Source organism: Canis lupus, chromosome 18 (assembly GCF_011100685.1).
Source record: "Canis lupus familiaris isolate Mischka breed German Shepherd chromosome 18, alternate assembly UU_Cfam_GSD_1.0, whole genome shotgun sequence".
Classification (NCBI taxonomy): Eukaryota; Metazoa; Chordata; class Mammalia; order Carnivora; family Canidae; genus Canis; species Canis lupus.
In genome coordinates, this window is record NC_049239.1 from 49166557 (window position 1) to 49184958 (window position 18402).

At 59.4% G+C, this 18402-nt stretch overlaps 1 long non-coding RNA gene across 1 annotated transcript; it reads right to left on the reverse strand.

Annotated features, from left to right (window-relative positions):
- Positions 1-2397: 2397 nt before the first annotated feature.
- On the reverse strand, positions 2398-18274 carry LOC119864138. Its single transcript, XR_005372971.1, has 2 exons — positions 18022-18274; positions 2398-3016 (listed from the first exon to the last, which is right to left on the reverse strand). It is a non-coding gene; the product is annotated as an uncharacterized LOC119864138 (long non-coding RNA).
- Between the last annotated feature and the right edge of the window lie 128 nt (positions 18275-18402).

Here is an 18402-nt window from a genome sequence, read left to right on the forward strand (position 1 = left end):
AAGAATGAGTTTTCTGGGCTCCTCCTTTTGGGCTTTCCAGGAGCAAAAGAGACGCCTACTCAGCTAAGCAGGTGCCTTTGGGCCTGAGGACCAGGTGGGGGCTCTGTGCGGTGGGGGGCAGCGCTGGAGGAAGGACCTGGGGCCCCTGAGCAGCACCGCAGAGGAGGTTAGGAGCGAGCAGGGCCAGCTGCCCCACCGTAGGGGATATCGGAACAGGGGTCATTCAGGAAGAGCACGGGGGTCTCTGGCTGCCTCCGCGCCGCTGGCCATCCCCAGGACCCAGCCCTGCTCTAGATGGATCTGTCACTGATGACCCCACTCAAGGGTCTGCCTTGACCGCCTGGAGCCCTGTTCTCCACAGTGAGGCGAGGGAGGGGAGTGTCGCTGTGGGTGGCCGCGGCTGGCAGCGCAGCAGCAAAGGCCCCCAGCCCTCTCCCCCACTCCCATGCTGACTTGGCCGGTCTGCTCTTTCCAGATGTGGCCGGCCGACCCTTGCACCTGCCCACTCGTGCATGGAGTGTGGGTGGGCACCCCGTCTTTCTTCCCACCTGTCAAGAAGACAGACCGAAGTCCCTGCCCTCTTGGATGTTCTGTTCCAGAAGAGGGACCAGCAGGAACCGGAGGCTAGAGGATGGGGGCTTGAACAGTGAGCCCCGCCCATCCTGGGCTTCCGAGGCTGTCCTGACCGTGACCGCGGTTTGCAGGACTTGCCCGGGAAACACCTCATTTTGCAGTCGAAGGGCCTGGACCTAAACCTGGCCTTGTTCCCCCCACCCCCCTACCCACCTGACTCCTGGTCTGCGGAGGAGCCTGGATCGCACCCTGCTTTGCCGCTGCCCGCCCAGCAGAGGGGGCTGGGAGGGAGGTGGCGGGATCCTGCTCCCACCCGGCTCCCAGGGGCTGCTGAGTGTAGGCGCCAGATAGCTCTCTGGTGCAAGGAGCCGCCAGGATCCAGCCGCAGCCCCAGGGGACTGTGCTCTTTCCCACAGCTTTCCTCCCCCAGGCTCGCGGCCCTCGCGGCCCTCTGGGGGATGCGAGCAGGAGCAGCCTCCTTTCCCAGGCCCAGAGAAGGGCAGAGGCTGGGGATGGCCTGCCAGAGTCTCTCCTTCCCCACGGCTGGGGCTGTGGGCAGGGGGGCAGGGCAGCTGGGGCAGGGAGAGAGCACGGAGCTGAGACAGGCGATTTGGGGGCTCCTGGCCAGGGCACCCTGCAGCCAGACACTCCCTAGCCCCCCGCAGCCCTCTGAAAGTCCACCTTCTGTCTGCCATATAGACCTCAGGTCTGCAGCCCCCTGTCTGCTTTCAGAGCCTCCGGTGAGTCATGCTCCAGACTACCCCAGGGCCTTTGCATGGTATTTTGTGTCCCTGGGATATTTATCTGCCTCCCACTTTTGCACCTCACCATCCCTTCCCCCTCAGGGCACTCTGGGATTCAGATCTGACTGTGCCCCACGACATGCTCACCCACGCCTCTCTGGAGCCCTAAAGTTTTATTTAGTTTATTTAGCATCCTGCATTTATATAAGCCACCTTGCCTCTTACCAACAAAAGTAAGGGTCCCCAAAGGGCAAAGGGAATGGCTGTCCCACCCAGGAATGCCCTCGTGTCCCTGGGACCTGGCCTCAGACACTCGGTGATGATGGGGGAGCAGGGCGCCTCCACTCTGTGAGTCCGACTGTCTCCTTTCATGGAGCCCAGGGAGCCCTTGGCTTTGCCTGTCCGCCTTCCTTCAGGAGGCCACCTTACAGCACCTCGGTGCTTGGGGCCCAGGCCACCACGCACGACTCTGTCGTGGTTTCCATCACTGGCCTCGGACCAGCTGCTCTCCAGGCCATGGACACCATGTCCCTGTCACCTCCAGGGTCTTCCAAGTTCTGGGGACAGATGGACTCTAAAGAGCTGAGGTTGGCATGGACCATAGGCCTCTGCGGCGGCAGGCCTCACAGACCCCGGCCCTCCCCGGATCCCCCTTGGTTGTGCTAGGCCTCGTGGATCTTGCTAAGCAGAGACTGAGTCGGGTGCATGGTCCCAGGACCACAGAGGAGGCTGGTGGAACCAGAGGAGCCTTGGCCCACAGTGGAGCGATGCTGATGCGGGGCTGCCCAAGAGGCTGGTGGCGCCACTGGCTAGGCCACTGGAAGGTTTACAGGGCACGTCCTGTGTGTGCCAGGCCCCAGGTCTGGGCACTAGTGTGACTCCATTGTACAGATGTGGAAAAAGAGTCATAGAGAGGGCGGGCAACCTGCCTGGGGTCACAGAGCATGTGATGGGGATCTTAGTTTCTCCTGGAGCCAGGGGCAGGGGTCATCAGGGCTACACCTGGAGGTCCTAGAGGTCTGCCCCATACCTTCTTCTCCCTCCCCTGAACATCCCATCAGAACTGATTTTTTTTTTTTAATTCAAGGACAGTTTACACACAGTGGAATATCCAGCTCTTACGTGACAACTGCATGGCCTCTTTCCCGTTGACACACCTTTGTCACACCAGCCAGCTCAAGACAGAGAAGGCTTCCTTCAGCCCAGAGTCCCGTGCTCCTTCCTAGTGAACCCATTGACCGCAGCAGATAAACCTGATCCGCTCTTGAACTTTGTGGAAATGGACCACTAGGAAAATTCTCTCTCGCACCTGGCTTCTTCTGCTCAGCACGGAGCTTCTGAGAGTCCTTAGCACCGGAGCACGAACCGGGGGCCTGTCCTCTTGGACTGTCGAGTAGTGCTTGGCTGCGTGGATGTGCCTCATTGGTCTGCTGATGGGCCTCAGAGGACACAGATGCTCCGAACCTCCTGGTTCCAGGCTGCGTGGACCGGGCACTTATTTCTCCTGGGTAGATAGGAGAAATAAGCTGTGGGTCTGTTGGGCTCTGGAGTTGATAAAGGCATAACTTGGCAGAAAACAGTCATTCAAATGCCTTTAAAAAGTCATCGTGGAGAATTTTGAACAAGTCTGGAAGCGGAGAGAAAAGCAGTTCTCGACACCATCATCAATCCTGGAGCACAAGTCCCTGGCATCTCTTCACCTGCAAACGTTACAGTGTGTACTGCAGATGGTGCCTGTGGGGCAGGCCGACTCCAGGGGTGCTGGGAGCCCCTCAGTTTAGGGGAGTCACCTGCCTCCCTGGGACACCAGCCTTGGCTTCTGCCCCCGGCCTTGGGGTCCATGGAGACCCCCATCCACTCTGGGAGATCCTGAGACAGGCCTGTTGTTCTGGGTGAGCCAGACCTGGGCCGAGCAGGATGTGATGGGGGCCCTGGGTCCTCCCGTGTGGCCCAGAGGCCTAGGTCTTCCTCAGCATCCCTGCCCAGACCTGCAGCTCCAGCCCAGCCACCCTTCCTGACATTGTCCACCTGCTGGTCTAGGACAATCCGTTTTCCACGTCATTCCCCTGGGACCAAGCTGTGTGTGTGAGTAAACGGGCAGGAGGATGAGCATGTAAATGCAAACCTGGACAGACCAGACCACTCCCTGTGTCCCTAAGGCTCCTGTCCTCCCACCCACCCTCACTGGGGGCGCCCGCCCAGCCAGACAGCGGTGCATCTAGATCCCGGCCTCCGCCCCAGCCCCAGGGGCTTCTGGGTACGTTTGGCCACCTGTGGGTTTTTGTGGCCCCTAAAAATCAATTTAATAAGGAGCCAGGACTGCGCCTTCAAAGGCTACTCCTCAAAAGACATCCTTTTCACCCGATCTCCCTTCTGAGGATGGTGGTATGAGTTTTGCTGATTAATAAACAGGGCTGCTGCGGCCGAGCACACGAAGTCTCCATCGAGAGGCTTTGTGTGGCCCCTGACCCCAGCCGCCGAGCCGGGACCCCGGCCCCCCAACAATGCCCGCCCAGCCTGGGTGGCACTGCACGATCCCTCTTGAAAAGGCCTTTCGCTGGGGCTGCCTTTTAAGAGGGGGACAATTGGCAGGAGGCCTGGCGCTTATTCATGCAGAACAGCACTGAAAGTGCTCGTAGCCAGAGTCAGGAGTGGGCAGCGCCCAGAGCATGGGGCCCTCTGGGGCTGCGGGAGGCCGGTCGCTAGGCGACGGGGCCCCCAGGCATCTCCCAGCGGCCTCTCCGAGCTCCACGATGGCCCCATTCCGGCTCCTCTCGGGACCCCAGGGTGGAGAACCAGGGTGCTCATGAGCCTGCTCCCCACGTCTTTGCCAGCTCAGCCTGGACGGGCTGGGAGATGAGACTGCCTCACGCCACCCCTGGGCCTCCTTCCGTGATGGGCGGCAGCTTTGCCGCTCTGAGTTTCGCTGAGGGTCCATTCATCTCATCGTCCACTCTCTGAGCACCCTCCTGCCTCACCCGTGATCCCCCCTCCACACACGCCAAAGCCCCATGCCCATGTTTTCTCAGCAGGGCTCCCCAGCCGGAGGAATCTGTTGGACGATCTCCCTGTTTGTCTCCAGTAGACACTCCACCATCCTTTCTTGCCCTCCTCTGAGTTGGGTTCAGCCCCGGGCATAGAATGAGGTGGAGGGGGTGGGAGGGATGGGGTGAGGCCCTAGGGTCTGGTCATGCCTGGGCGGCTCTCCAGGCAGGAGCTGGGTCTTGGAAGGATGGGTGGAGCTGTTGGGTTGCTCTCAATAATTTCTGCCCCCCCCCCCCACAGCTCCAACCCCATGCTCCACTTCTGGCTCTCCATCTGCCCCAGACAGATCCTCATAACCTGATGCCCTGTCCCCCCTAAGGATTTAGGTCTATAATGAGCCCCCGTGGTGGACCCTTGGTTGGCCAGAGGCCACCTTGGTGTACCCTGGATCACGGCCACCACCTTCTCTGTCTAGTCTCTGTTCTGGGTCACCTGCCTGACCCACTGCAGATACCATGCTCCCCTTCCTGTCCCTTGGCATCCCCTTACCCTCTGCTGTCTCTTACCCCTCCATCCCTCCCTGTCTCCCCTCACCTCCATTCTCCTGTCCTCCCATCATTTGACCCTGCTCCCCTTCACCTTTGTACCATCCCACGTCTCAGGCTCCACCCTTGGCCCCAACCTGATCCCTGGCTCTTCTCCCTCTGGCCCCAAGCATGTCACTGCCTAGTTCCTATGTGCTGTGGGTCCAACGAGACCATCTTTCCACCACCCCTAGACTCAGCAGGGGAAGAAGGGCTTGTGGCCCATGCTGAAGAGAGGCAGAAAGGGAGAAGGGTCCCTGGGGCCTAGAGCCGCAGGACAATTTAGACAAGTGGGGGTGTCACCTGCATCATCCCATGTTCTCAAGGAATGAAGCTTGTGCTGATGAGCAAGGTTTGGAGCCAGAAGACAAGAAGCCAGGCCCAGCCCCGCCCGGGCTCCTGCCATGGCTCCTGTGGCTCTGGTGAGCACCTGCCCCATGGTCTGTCTCCTCTGTAGGGTAGTGGGATGCAACTACCCACAACTCCACGAGCTCACTGGCCGGGGGAACAGGTGTGGTGCCCACCGCCTGCTCACTAAGTTTCCAGGCATTTTCAGAACTGGCCCTTACCTCTGCCCATTAGAAAATCAGATTATACAAACTTAACAGTTGCATAAATTAGATTTAAAATAAATGTCGTAAGTCCTTAAACTCATCGCTTCCTAATTATTTGACTATTACCTATGTTCTGAGGCTTTGTGATCTCCTGTACCTATTTGGTGGAAAGATGCAGAATGGCCCACTACTGCACGTGTCCGCTGTGTTCAGCGATTTCACATTGGAGGCTTGCAATTGGCCCTCGGAGAGGAGTATTTACACTGTGGAAATTGGCAAACACTGATGACCGTTGGCTGTCCGGACTTAAGAAAGTGCTAGAGAAAATGTTGATTTGGATTAAACCTAAAAACGAGTCATTCCATGACTATTCCACTGTGCATAGCACAGAAAATTGAGGAAATATTCTCCCAATATTCAAAATGACCCCCTTCAGCAGAGAAGTATCTCCCACTCTCCACAAAGTTTCAACATTCCATCTTCCACTTAGGTGTTACTTGTGAAGATTAGTGAAAATGTCCACCCACAGACGTGGGTGCAGAAGCCAGAAAAATCCACAAAGGTGTCCTGCGAACATTCAGTGGCCATGTGGAGCTTACGGTAGAGAGGATCGTGCAGTGCACACAATTCAGAAATCTGGGCTTTGGAGCATCCCGGCAGAGCTGTGCGTGACCCGAAACGGACAGCCAGGGAAGCGTCTGTTCGTCAGTGGGTGACTCAAGCTCACAGGAAAGCGGCCGGCCCTGAGTGCACAGCTCACCGAATTTTTGCCCATGAATCCCATGCCCCCAGCTCGTCCCCAGGAGAAGAAACAAAATAACTCAAGAAGCTCTGCCCCCGGCTCCACCCGTGGAGTCACCTGTCTCCCAGTGGTGACTGCCTTCCCGACTTTTCATCCCGGGGCTGACTTCTCTGATTTTGAGACCTAAGCAGCCGCCCCTTCGTGTCTGACCCCTTCCACTCAGGGGTACGTTTGTGAGAGTCGTCCGTGCTGGCGCGTGCACGGTGGGTCGTCCGTTCTCATGGCTGCATGGTAATCAGTGGTGCAAACACGCCACAGGGTGTATTCATTCCTTTCCTGATGGACACTCGGGTCATTTCCAGGGGGGATTGCTGGGAGCGGTGCAGCTATGAACAACCAGGTATGCGTTTTCCTATGGACACAGGTAAGCGTTTACTCGGGACAGATGCGCAGAGGTGGAATCGGTGGCTTATCCATCACGTGCTCAGCTTCAGCAGGCCCTACAGGGCAGAATTCCAAAGCGGCCACCATGTACACCCCTGCTGGTTCCCCATGGTCTAGACACTTCATCTCATCTCCCACACTTGGTATCATCTGTCTTTGTGTTAATGTTCATTTTAGCCATTCTGATGCGTGTCCACAGTGTCTCACTGTGGGTTTTTTTTTAAGATTTTATTTATTTATTCATGAGAGACACAGAGAGAGGCAGAGACATAAGCAGAGGGAGAAGCAGGCTCCATGCAGGGAGCCCGACGTGGGACTCAATCCCGGGACTCCAGGATCACACCCTGAGCCGGAGGTAGATGCTCAAGTGCTGAGCTGCCCGGGTGTCCCTCTCACTGTGGTTTTGACTTGAATTCCCCTGATGACTAATGAGATTGAACATTTTTTGGGGCACCCGGGTGGCTCCGTTGTTTAAGCGTCTGCCTTCGGCTCAGGTTATGATCCGGGGTCCTGGGATTGAGCCCCACGTGGGGCTCCCTGCTCAGCGGGGAGTCTGCTTCTCCCTCACTCTGCTCCTCCCCCTGCCCATGCTTTCTCTCTCACTCTCTCTTTCTCTAACTCAGATGAACAAATAAAATCTTTTTTTAAAAATTTTTAAATTTTTATTTATTTATGATAGTCACACAGAGAGAGAGAGAGAGGCAGAGACACAGGCAGAGGGAGAAGCAGGCTCCATGCACCGGGAGCCCAAAGTGGGATTCAATCCCAGGTCTCCAGGATTGCACCCTGGGCCAAAGGCAGGCGCCAAACCGCTGCGCCACCCAGGGATCCCAACAAATAAAATCTTAAAAAAGAAAGATTGAGCACTTCTTCACATGTTTATTGGCAGTTTGGATACCTGTGTCATTAAGTGTGCATTGAACATGTTGCGTACTTTTCCTTACTTGTCATGGACTTGGGGGATTCTCTGTCAATTCCAGGTACGAGCATCTGTCAGACTCTTGCACTGCCATGAGCTTCTCCCATCCTGTCGGTTACACTCTCACTTCCTTATTGGTGTCATGTGATGAGCAGGATTTCTTGATAACCTTCATATAGCTGAATTTATAAATATTTCCTTTTATGGTTGGCAATTTCTCGTATCCTGTTTAAGAAGTCATTGCCTACTCTGATGTCAACATTGCTTCCTTATGTTTCTTCTTAAACCTCCACGTTTGAATCGGAAATTGATTCCTGTGTGTGCTGGGGAGCACGAGTGGGACCTTGGGACCAAGCAGAGGAAGAGGGCGTCCATTGTGCGGAAGGTCTGGTGCAGACCAGAGAGGTGGGCTCTGTCCCAGCGATGCCAGGGGCTGGTGGAGGCCCCGAGGAGGGATGTGAGCTGGGAGGAGTCAGGAGAGGGGTTCTGTCCTGACCCGTCGGAGGGGAGGGTGGCCTGCACCAGGCCGAGGGTGTGGGCCAGTGACATGGAGGCAGGATTTGAAGTTGGCAGGATTTGCAGAGTGGGAACAAGAGGGCAGAGCTGGGGTCAGAGAGTAGGGCACTTGGGGTGGGGGCACTCGGGTGGGCACTGCCCAGATGCCTTTGAGTCCAGGCTCATAGGAGGCACCGGGGCTGGGGCAGGTGGCAGAGGCTGCTGGGCACTCACTGAAGCCAGTCAGCACGGAGGGTTTCGTGGGGTTGGGGGTTTAGGATCGGTGATCCCCACTCCTCTGCCTGAGGTTCTGGCATTAGCACAGGCTCCCGTGTAAGGGGTGCACTCATTGTGCCTTTGCTGAATGAATGAATGAATGAATGAACGAACAAATGAATGAACAAATGTACGAACAGTGGGACTCCATTCCCAGGCTTTGAGCCATGTTTGTATCCTTTGTTCCGGAGAGCAATGAGATGGTCCATGGTCATGACCCCATCGTGGCCTCCCCACTTCCCAAGTGGGCCTGGAGCCCCTTCATCCACCCTGTTCCGTGTGGCCGCAGCAAGTGGGCGACTTTCCACTGGGCTATTCCTGCTGATGGGGGTGGCAAGCCAGTGCCTGGCACCCGGAGTCAGGCCCCCCTCGGCAACAGTCCCAGACACGACTGGACGACGCTGACTCTCGGGCCACCATGCACCGTGGGCAGTGCTGTCCTCCCTCCACCCACTGTGCTCCTGTTTCCAGAGTGGGAACGGAGCCCGAGAGGGGAAGGGCTTGCCCACGGCCCCCAACCGCCCTCCTCCCCACCACCTGGGGCAGGGCCGGCTTCCTGGGGAGTGCAGCAGAAGGTGGACCTTCCCGCCCTGCCATCGCCGCCCTGCGGTTCCTGATCATTTCTGAACACGCGCACCCGAGCCCGCGGAGTTCCCAGCCAGCCCCGACCCTGGGGCCCTCCTCCTGGGTGGGCAGCCAGGCTTCTCCTTTCACTGGAAGGCGGCTGTGCGTTCCTGAACACAGTCCCCTCTGATTACATGTCAGGAAGTGCACGAAGAAAGGACAGGAAAAAAAGGAACACTCAAATCTTTCCTGGTGAAAACCGAGGGCTGTTTTAGTGTCGACGTCAGGGCGTCCATGTGCCATTGCCAACACGGAAGAATGAAGCCGCGCAGGTTGGGGTGACAGCTCCCAAAGCCCCCAGGATGCCCTGCCCGTGAACCTTGTTTGGGGATGCTCAGGGCAGTGGGCTGGGCAGCCACCCTCAGGCCCAAAGGCAGGAGGACCTGGGGAGGAGGCGGATGGAGCCCTGTGTGCCGGCCTGAAGCCCCGGCCACCCTGTTCCTGCCGGGGTGTCCTCAGGGAATCAGTGGGCTGGCCTGTGCCACAGTGTCCCATCTGCAAGCTGCAACCCCCAGTGCACCCATAATGCACGCGATACACAAGAGCTAGTTATTGAGTGCTGGCACCCAGAGCTCTCCGGGGAGTGTGCACCACACTCCACCCACCCAGGGGCAGATGCTCAGGAGAAGGCATCCCGGAAGCCTCAGAGGGACTGTCCATGGCCCTGGGGGACTTTCAGAAGCTAGGATGGTCTACAAATCTCTGGCAAGCTTCTTTTCACTTTTGAATCACCGATCATTGGATGTGGGCCCGGAAGTGGGGGACCTTGGGCCAGGCAGCTCCTCCAGCTGCCCAGGGCTGTGTTTTCAACGGGCCAGTCACCCACTCTTTCAGGCCAGCAGCTTGAGGTGTTTTGTGATGCACCCCAGTGCCTCCCGGGGGCATGACCCAGTCCCGTCCCCCCTTTCTGTAGAGTGGGTCCCCTGGTCTGACCCCCGGTCTATGTGGGATGCCCGGGCAGCAAACGCATGGGAAGCCCTCAGGAGTGATGCTGAGTGAGGCCCCAGGGGCAGGAAGGTCAACACCCCAAAAGCGTGTCTGATCTGGTCAGGAAGACTCTGGCCTTTCTCTACATGCTTGAGAAAGTGGCTGTCCTGTCCCTTGCAGGTTTGTGATGGAGCCAGAAACCGCTCCTTGCTTTTCTGCTGCTGAGACTCGGTGACATTTGTTACGACAGTGTAACCTGCCCTGTCCTGACTGATGCACAACCCTCCTCAGCTGAGCGGGTTTCTGAGGCTGTCTGCTTGCTGGAACCCAGAGCCACGAGGCTGAGGCAGCCAACGGGCATATCTGTGCTGACGCCTTTGCTCTGGGGATCTGATGACAGACTGGCCGTTCAGCGGTTTCCTTATGAGGCCCCTGCAACACCTCCTGCCACCTTCCTTCGTGCCCTTCCTCCCTCCATTCTCCCGTGACTTTCCCCACGCTCAGGCTGTGGCTCTGCTCTGAGATACCTGGTGTCAGGTGAATGGGGCCTCCCCGGGTTCGGACAGCAGCCTGAGCCCCCGACTGGCAGCCGTGGGCAGCCATGGGCAGCCGTGAGTCTGTGTCCTATTTGTCCCGGGCAGGTGGGCCTCTGCTTCCCAGGCTGGATCCTCTCGCTCCTGCCAGCACCACAACCCCTGTGGCTTAGCCCTCCTGTCTGTCCACTTCTCTACATGCATCACCCACGCTGAGTCCCCTCCGCCCGGCACCCACCTCTGGGTTCTTGGGGGAGGAGCTTTATGGGCTTGGCATGAATGAAGTGCTTCACCCTTGATTCTCCCCCTACCGTTTCTGAGACCACCCACAGGGCCTGCGGGATTGGTGATCACTTCTCACTGCTAGCAAGTCTGGTGGTGGTTTTGGATGGGGACATTTGAAGCAGTCCCAAGCCAGGAATCCAAATCGCCCTCTGCCCCCAGAAGGCACTGGGCCTGTGTTTGTGGCTGCTGGGTCCCTAAGGCCGGGGGCTGTTTACAAGCCCCAGATCCCAAGATGGTAGCCCGGCGTCTGCGGCCCTGGCACCGGCCGCCCCTCGCTGGGTGGCTCTCCGTGGGGTCTGAAGCTCGGTGCCATCAGGCCAGAGCACACCAGTGGCCAGGAGCTCTGGGCATCCTGGCCTGCGAACCACAGCTGGCCCGACGGGCCTCCGGGGTGGACTAGTCGTTCCAAGGCTTCCATGCTCCCCTGGGGCGGCAGCCTGGTTCTGGCTCTGAGAAGGAGCTTCACGGGCCAAGGAGGTCCCGGGGCTAGAAGGTGCCCCAGGAATGTGTCCTGTGGCTGCCCAACCTTCCCGACGTCGCTCCCAGTGCCCCCTGAGCTGGCCTGCCCGCGGCCTCGGCTGCCGGCCTGGCGCGGTCTGGCTCCCTGGCGGACCGAGGGCGCCCACGCAGCCCCCGCCTCAGGCAGAGCCGCCCGGGGCCCCTTCGTGGGTCTGGAAAGATCAACAAACAGCCCGGAGAGTGGGAATCTCTCTGGCTCTCCAAGCTCAGACAGAGAGGCCTGGACAGAGAGGGACCCCAGACGGGGCGACTCAGCGAACAAGCCACGGCCTGTGTGCAGGGCTGACCAGACACCCTCCGGCCGCCGGGAAGCCGGGAGACAGATGGTGTCTGTGCTTAATGGGGCAGAGCGGGGAGCGGGAGCCCCGGCGGAGCCCGGCCTGGCAGCAGCGAGAGGGGAGCCGGGAGGCAGGAGAGGCGGCTGCCCCTGCCTCCCCCAGCGACCCCGGCGGGCCCTGCCTGTGCGGTCTGGGCCCTCACCGAGCAGACGGGGCCCCTCGCCCGCTCCAGGTGGCTGTCACAAGGGGCAAATGACCCGGCCTCCCTGGCGCGGGGACGGTGCCCTGGGCTTGAGTGAGAATCGGCCTCTCAATCTGGATCCGTGGAGAACAAAGGCCAATATTCACCAGCACTTGGATGTCAGACACGCTCCCCGGGGCTCTTCCTGCCGTGTCTCCTCGTCGGCTCTCAACCACCAGTGTGTTGGGCCTGACTATGGTTCCCACTGTAGAGGTGGGGAAACTGAGACCCAAAAAGACTCTGTGGCAGTGCCAGAGAGAAACCAGGTCTCTGGCCTGCCCCCCATATCGCAGTGCCCTTCTGAGCCCCACGGGGGCCCTCCAGGGATGCTGCCGTCAGGGAGTTTGATTATTTCTCAGCATGTGCTTTAAGAAGGAAAGAGAATTTTATAAAAAGCTAGAAAAGCATCTGCTACTAGCACAGACTATGTACTGGGGAAAGATTCTCCTCCTCCTTCTCCTTCACAACCTCCAGCATCACCTCCCAACAGCACTTCTAGCATCGCCTCCAGCATCATCTGTATCACCTCCAGCATCGCCAGCATAACCCCCAACATCTTAGCGTCACCTCCAGCATCACCAGCATCACCTCCAGCATTGTCTCAGCATCTTAGCATCACTTCCAGCATCTCTAGCATCATTCCCAGCATCTTAGCATCACCTCCAACATCACCAGCACCACCTCCAGCACCGTCCCCAGCATCTTAGCATCACCTCCAGCATCACCAGCATCACCTTCAGCATTGTCCCAGCATCTTAGCATCATCTCCAGCATCACCAGCACCACCTCAAGCACCATCCCCAGCATCTTAGCATCACCTCCAGCACTGCCTCCAGCATCAGTGTAGTCACATTTACTCAAATTCCCTGGGGACCCACGGTGGGCAGGAGGTGATGTGCTTTCTGAGCAGAGTCCCACTCATCCTCTCACACTACTGTGAAGAAGGGATTTTTGTTTAATTTTGCTGACGAGGAAAAGGAGTCTGGAAGCTCTTCCCCACATCCATCTGACCTCAAGTGACAAGAGATAGGAAGGAAAGGGAAGAGAGGTTGTAGATGTCGCCTGACTTACACCTCCCCTAGGAAGGGGTCCCTTCATCAGGGCCTGGACTCGTGGTGACCAGCAGTGCCCTAGTGCTGGACGCTGAGCCCCGGGAGGCTCTCTCGCTCGTCAGCTGGGTGTCTGCTCCTGACCAAGCTGTGCGCTCCTCCATGGAGGGTCCTCCTGGCCCCTGTGTTTGGTCTCAGCCTGGGGCTTCTGTGCGCAGCAATGGGTGCTGCTGGGAAGCTCCTGCTGCCAGCCACTGCCGTGACAGTGTGTCGGGGATCTGGCCCCTGAGCAGGCGCTGCTCCCCTACCTAATGCAGGCCGTGCCGAGGCTGCCGAGGGCTCCAGTGTGGGGTGTAATGGTCCGTGGGGGGAGGGTGGGTGTCAGCACACACCCCCCCCAGAGCTCCCACACGGCACCTTAGCTGATTGGCAGTTCGTCGGGACCCTCAGGGAGTCAGCAGGCAGGGCTACTGCCTCATCCCCCGGGTGTGAGTCCTCAAGCCCAGACCAGGGGCAGCCCAAGTTCACCCCGCAAAGCCAGCCTAAGCTCAGGTATCCCCTGGGCTCCCTGAGGGCCTCTCCCTGCTGGCCTGGACTTCAGGAGAAGACCTTCATCCCGGGGTGGGCCCTCCGCCTCTCCATCCAGCCCATGCCATTGACCTCCAGGAGCCCAGTGGTGGCAGGGGGCTCCCGTGATGACCACAGCCTCGCATCTGAGAGACGTGAGTCTTTTGTACACTTCCGGCCGTGGGTTTCCTTCACGTGTGCCTCTATCCACACCTGCCCACGTGACAGCAGCCAGCCTGTGGGCGGTGGGAGGAAGCGCCACCTCGAAACGACCCCTGTGCCTGAAACTCCACCTGTCATTGTGTGGGCATCCCATGGGCTTGGTCCTCTCCCACAGGGTCCAGGAGCTTGCGTCTTGTGGGGCAAACCCCCAGGGAAGCAAAACCCTAAGAATCCCCAAGGAGAGCCTTGGGGGAAGGTGGGAACAACAGTGACATGGACATCAGGGCATCGGGACCCCTGAGTCAGGCAGCCTTGGGTGGGGTCCCAGTCCACCATAGGTAAGCACATCACACCCCCTCTCCAGAGCTCCGTCTCCTTTTCTGAAAAGGAGCCAGAGTCCATAGTGGTCTCCTGCTACTGCAGGTGTGAGGATTCAGGGTGGCCATGCCCGTTGGGGCTGGACAAGTGTAAGTTACTCCAGCAACATCGCCCCCAACTCCCCCAGCCCTGCCTGGAATCTCCTAGGGCCCCATGTCAGGGACTGGGAGGTCCCCAGTCACTGTCCTGGTGCTCCAAGTCTGCTCCAGGCTGATCCCCACCTGTCTTTCTGCCCTTGCCCCCACCTCGTTGTTTCTAGCAGGATGACAGCTTATCCTGGTCAGCCCTGGACTTTCCCAGGTTTAGCTCTGAAAGTCCCACATCCAGGAACCCCCTCCATCCCCACAAACTGGGCTGGCCCGTCACCCTAACCCCGTGGTGTGTGCCCAGCATGCTGCCCCAGCACAAAATGCATCCCCACTCCGGCTTGGGTATTTGAGCTCTGTGGTTAGTGCCCCCCTCACACCTTTCCTCTGGGGCCATTTCACTGTGTCCCCTTCAGCACTGGAGGTCGGAGGGAAGGGGTGATGAGGTTCACTGGGACCCCAGTAAACAGAAGAGTAAGTGGCTCCGAGAGAGGGTCGGGGTCCTCTCAGTCAAGTGTGGGAGGGAATCGGATTACATGCAGACTTTTACCCAAACAGAGGAAACTGCTTCCAACTCAGACCCCAGTGGGAGGTTGTGCACCACTTCAAACAGAGCTGTGCAGGGCACCCTCCACGTGCCGGCGAGCATGTGCAGGCTGGATGGGGGCGGGGGGGGTGCCCAGCCACAGGGCAGCCCGGATGCCAGCCGTCTCTGGCTGTCCCCAAAATTTATCTAGCTTTTAAGACCCTCCTCCTGCCTGATCCCCAACCGCAGCCTCTCCTCCTGCCTCGTCCCCACAGCCCTGCCTTCCCTGCCCCCTGTCCCACCCTGGTCCCCGTCCCACACCTCCTGCCCGCTGTCCCGCAGGCCGGGTGCACGCCGCGAGCCTGACCCCTCCCAGACAGTGGGCAGCAGGTGCCTCTGGAGGCACAGTGTCCCTGTTTAGAGGAGTCCCACTAGGGGGAACATTTCGGAGGTGGAGCCGGTAAGATAGTGACCGTGACGCCAGCACCTCCGAGCCTTCAGGTCTTGGGAATCCCTGGTCCCGCTGGACTCCACAGCAGGTGATGGGCACAGGTGACCGGTAGGGAGGGGGACAGGGTTGAGGTGGGCCTCCCAGGGCCACATAGGCAGAGCGTGCCCCTGAATACCAGGCCTTCTTCCTTCCTTCCTTCCTTCCTTCCTTCCTTCCTTCCTTCCTTCCTTTCTTTCTTTCTTTCTTTCTTTCTTTCTTTCTTTCTTTCTTTCTTTCTTTCTTTCTTCTTTTTCTCTCTCTCTCTTTCTTTCTTCTTTCTTTCTTTCTTTCTTTCTTTCTTTCTTTCTTTCTTTCTTTCCTTCCTTCCTTCCTTCCTTCTTTTTTTTTGGTAGCTTTTTATTTTGGTATCCTTTCATATTTGTTGAAAAGTTGCCCGGGTGGTGCGGGGAACTCCTGTATAGGCACCACCCCCAAACTCTAGTCCTCTGGTTCCCAGTTCCCCAAGGGCTCACACTGGCCACACTCACACTGTCACTTTCTCTCCACACGTGTCCACTTATGTGCGTGCATGGTCTCTGTGTGCATGTCCACATGCATGCATGTGCACACACACATTTTCCCCTGATCATCTGAGATTAAATTGGAGACACGGTGCCCCCTTGGCCCCTAGACACTTATGTGCATTTCTAAGAACAAGAACACAACTGGGACAGGCTCTTGACACCAGGGCAGTGGCACAGACACCATGCTGTGATCTAATCCACCGCCCGTGTTCAAACTCTGTTCTGTAGGGCTGTTTTGCTGCCTGTGGGGGACCCAGGCCAGGACTCTGGTTGCACCCACTTGTCACGTCTCTCTGGTTTCTCTGAGTCTGGACCAGTTCCTTGTCCTTATTTTGTCTTTGCATGATCCTGACATTTTGAGAAGTGGGGATGAGTTATTTCACCGAATGCCCTTCCCTGACAGAGCCCTGGCTTGTCTGTGCACATTTGGGCCACCCAACCCAGCCTGCTCCCCCTCCTCCTCATCATTGCACCTTGCAGCCACTCTCACCAGCTAGCATAGGGGCAAAGGTGTGATCCCTCCCCCCGCCTCTTCCCAGGCCTTTGGGGGCAATAATGAGCCCCTGAGACTCACAGGTGCTAACATTTGCTGGGTCTGTCCCACGGGACTCCAGGAGATAGGGTAATTCTCTCCCCTGATCTGTGCACCTCTAAAGTCTGTCCTTGAGCGCAATCATGGGTACGTCCAGGCAGGGTCTCGACTGGGCCCACTAAGCCCTCTGGACCCCTTTCCCATGCTCTGCCAAGAGGAGACACTCTGGGGCTCCCTAAGGCCCTGCAGACACCATCCTGGGGCTCACGGAGACATTCCCACCACAGAACCCTGGGGCCCTCAGCCCACCCCGGATGGGACCAGCAGAGGTGTCTAGGTTCCAGGCTGCTCAGAGAGAGAGCCCAGCACCAGTGAGTGACAAGTTGGGGAGGAGGCTGTCACCGTGAGCCACCGAGGCTGCAGGATTCGGACCAGCCCCACGGGACCGATGGCTGACCCACCACCCTGTCCGTGTCCTCAGAGCTGCTCTCAGGTTCATTCACTCACTCGACTATTCAGCCAGTCAGCAGATACTCCGGAGAAGCACCTGCCTTAAGCTAGGCCTGGGGTGGTGCCCAGGGTCCTGAGCTACGAGGGCAGCCCGGGGCGGACCCCTGTGTGCCTGCGGTGGGGGCCCAAATGGGCGCGGGGTGGCCTCGGCAAAGTGCCCCCTCATGCTGCAGCCATGCATCTCCTCCTTCCCCTGCATGGGCTAGGAGCAACCCCGCAGGCAGGGGTGCGGCGGGGGCCAGTGGGGGCTGCTCAGCACAGCCAGGCCCAGCAGGAGAGCAGCAGGGGCAGATCCTCTTTCAGGCCAGCGGCCCGCCCTCCAGCGCGTCCCCTCTCCTTCCCTGTGGGTCTCTCTCAGTGCACAGACCTGCCGTCTCCAGCCCAGGGTGGCTGGGGCTGCCTCTGCGCACCTGCAGGCCCGGCTGTTCCCCGGGAGCCCCTGCCTGAGCGAGCTCCAGGCTCCAGACCTCGGCAGACGGGGGGTGGGGAGGCACAAAGGTGTCAGCGAGCGAATGACCCAGCCAGTGGGTAGGAGAAGCCCCTCCTGGAGGAAGAGGCCTAGTCTGGGGAGCCAGGCAGCCAGGTTTTGCCTGTGTGTTTGCCTCTCTCTGTCCCCGGCACCTCCCTTCCCTTCCCCACTCCAGCCTCACCACAATCCTGAGGCTCAGGGCCACCTTGTTTGCCTGGTGGCTCCCAAGTCCTTCAGGGAAGCCGTGGGGTAGCAGCCCTCAGCCCAAGGATGCACAGTGGGGCAAGGCAGAGGGGACCCCGGGGGCCTTGGGGTCAGGCCCGTCCTCGGTGTCCCAGGCTCGACGCCCAGCGTTGTGGCTCCTGGTGGGTTCGGCCGCTCCTTTGTCCCCAGCCTGGTGGGTGGACGGGGGGCAGTGGACGGTGCCTGGGGACTGTCTCAGGGGAATGGAGGGGCCTGTGGACAGGTGCGGGCCAGGTCCAGGGTGGATGATGATGATGATGAAGAGGAGGAGGAGAAGGGGGAGGAGGATGCTCACCCCCAAGAATGCTGCCACCAGGCTACCCCGCTTAAGGCTCAAATGCAGAAGCCCCGATGGCCCCTGGGTGCTCATCTGCCGGCGCCCAGGCCTGCTCCAACCGGGAGGATGAGAGAGCTGTCCCTGTCACTGCACGGCGACTCCTCCCTGCCTCCAAGAATGCGGGTCTGCAGCTAAGCCCTTGCGGCACAGGCAGCACGAGTGTGGCCTCCCGTGGCCTGAGGAGCCTGGAGGAAAGCCAGTGGGCTCCCTGTCAGCTCAGTGGGAGGAAACAGGTCCACAGTGGGTCCCGGACTCCCCAGGGCGCACTGTGCACTCGAGCAGGGTGCCCCTCACTTGCCCCCCCAGCCAGAGGCCGCCCCCAGCCACTGCTGTCCTGGGGGTCTCTGGGAAAGGCCCCGGCCGTGGGAGTCCCCCAGGGTGCAGGGAGAGCCCTGCCCTTTCCGCGTGGCCCCCGCAGGACATTACCTCATCCCTCACGGGGCAGCTCGGCCCCCGGCCAGCAGACCTCACTGGGAACGTGCGTCTAGCTCGTCCAGCTCCGGCGGACGGAGATCTCGACCCCAGCGGGTCCCACAGCCTCGGCCTCCCCGGTGCCATGCCGGGTGGCCTGCAGGGACCCGGGGCCCACCCACCCGGGCGCAGGGGTGCGGCCTCCCTAGCAGAGGCAGAGGGTGGCCGGTGGAGAGCGGGAAAGGCCTGCGGGCTGAGCTGCAGGAGATCTGCAGGAAACAGATGCACCAGAGGAAGCGACGGGTGGGAGAGCGGCGGGCCTGGCCACGTGCTGACGTGCCCCCCACCCCCCGGCCACCCCGACAGCCGGTGCCAAGGGGCGGGCCCAGGGAGGAG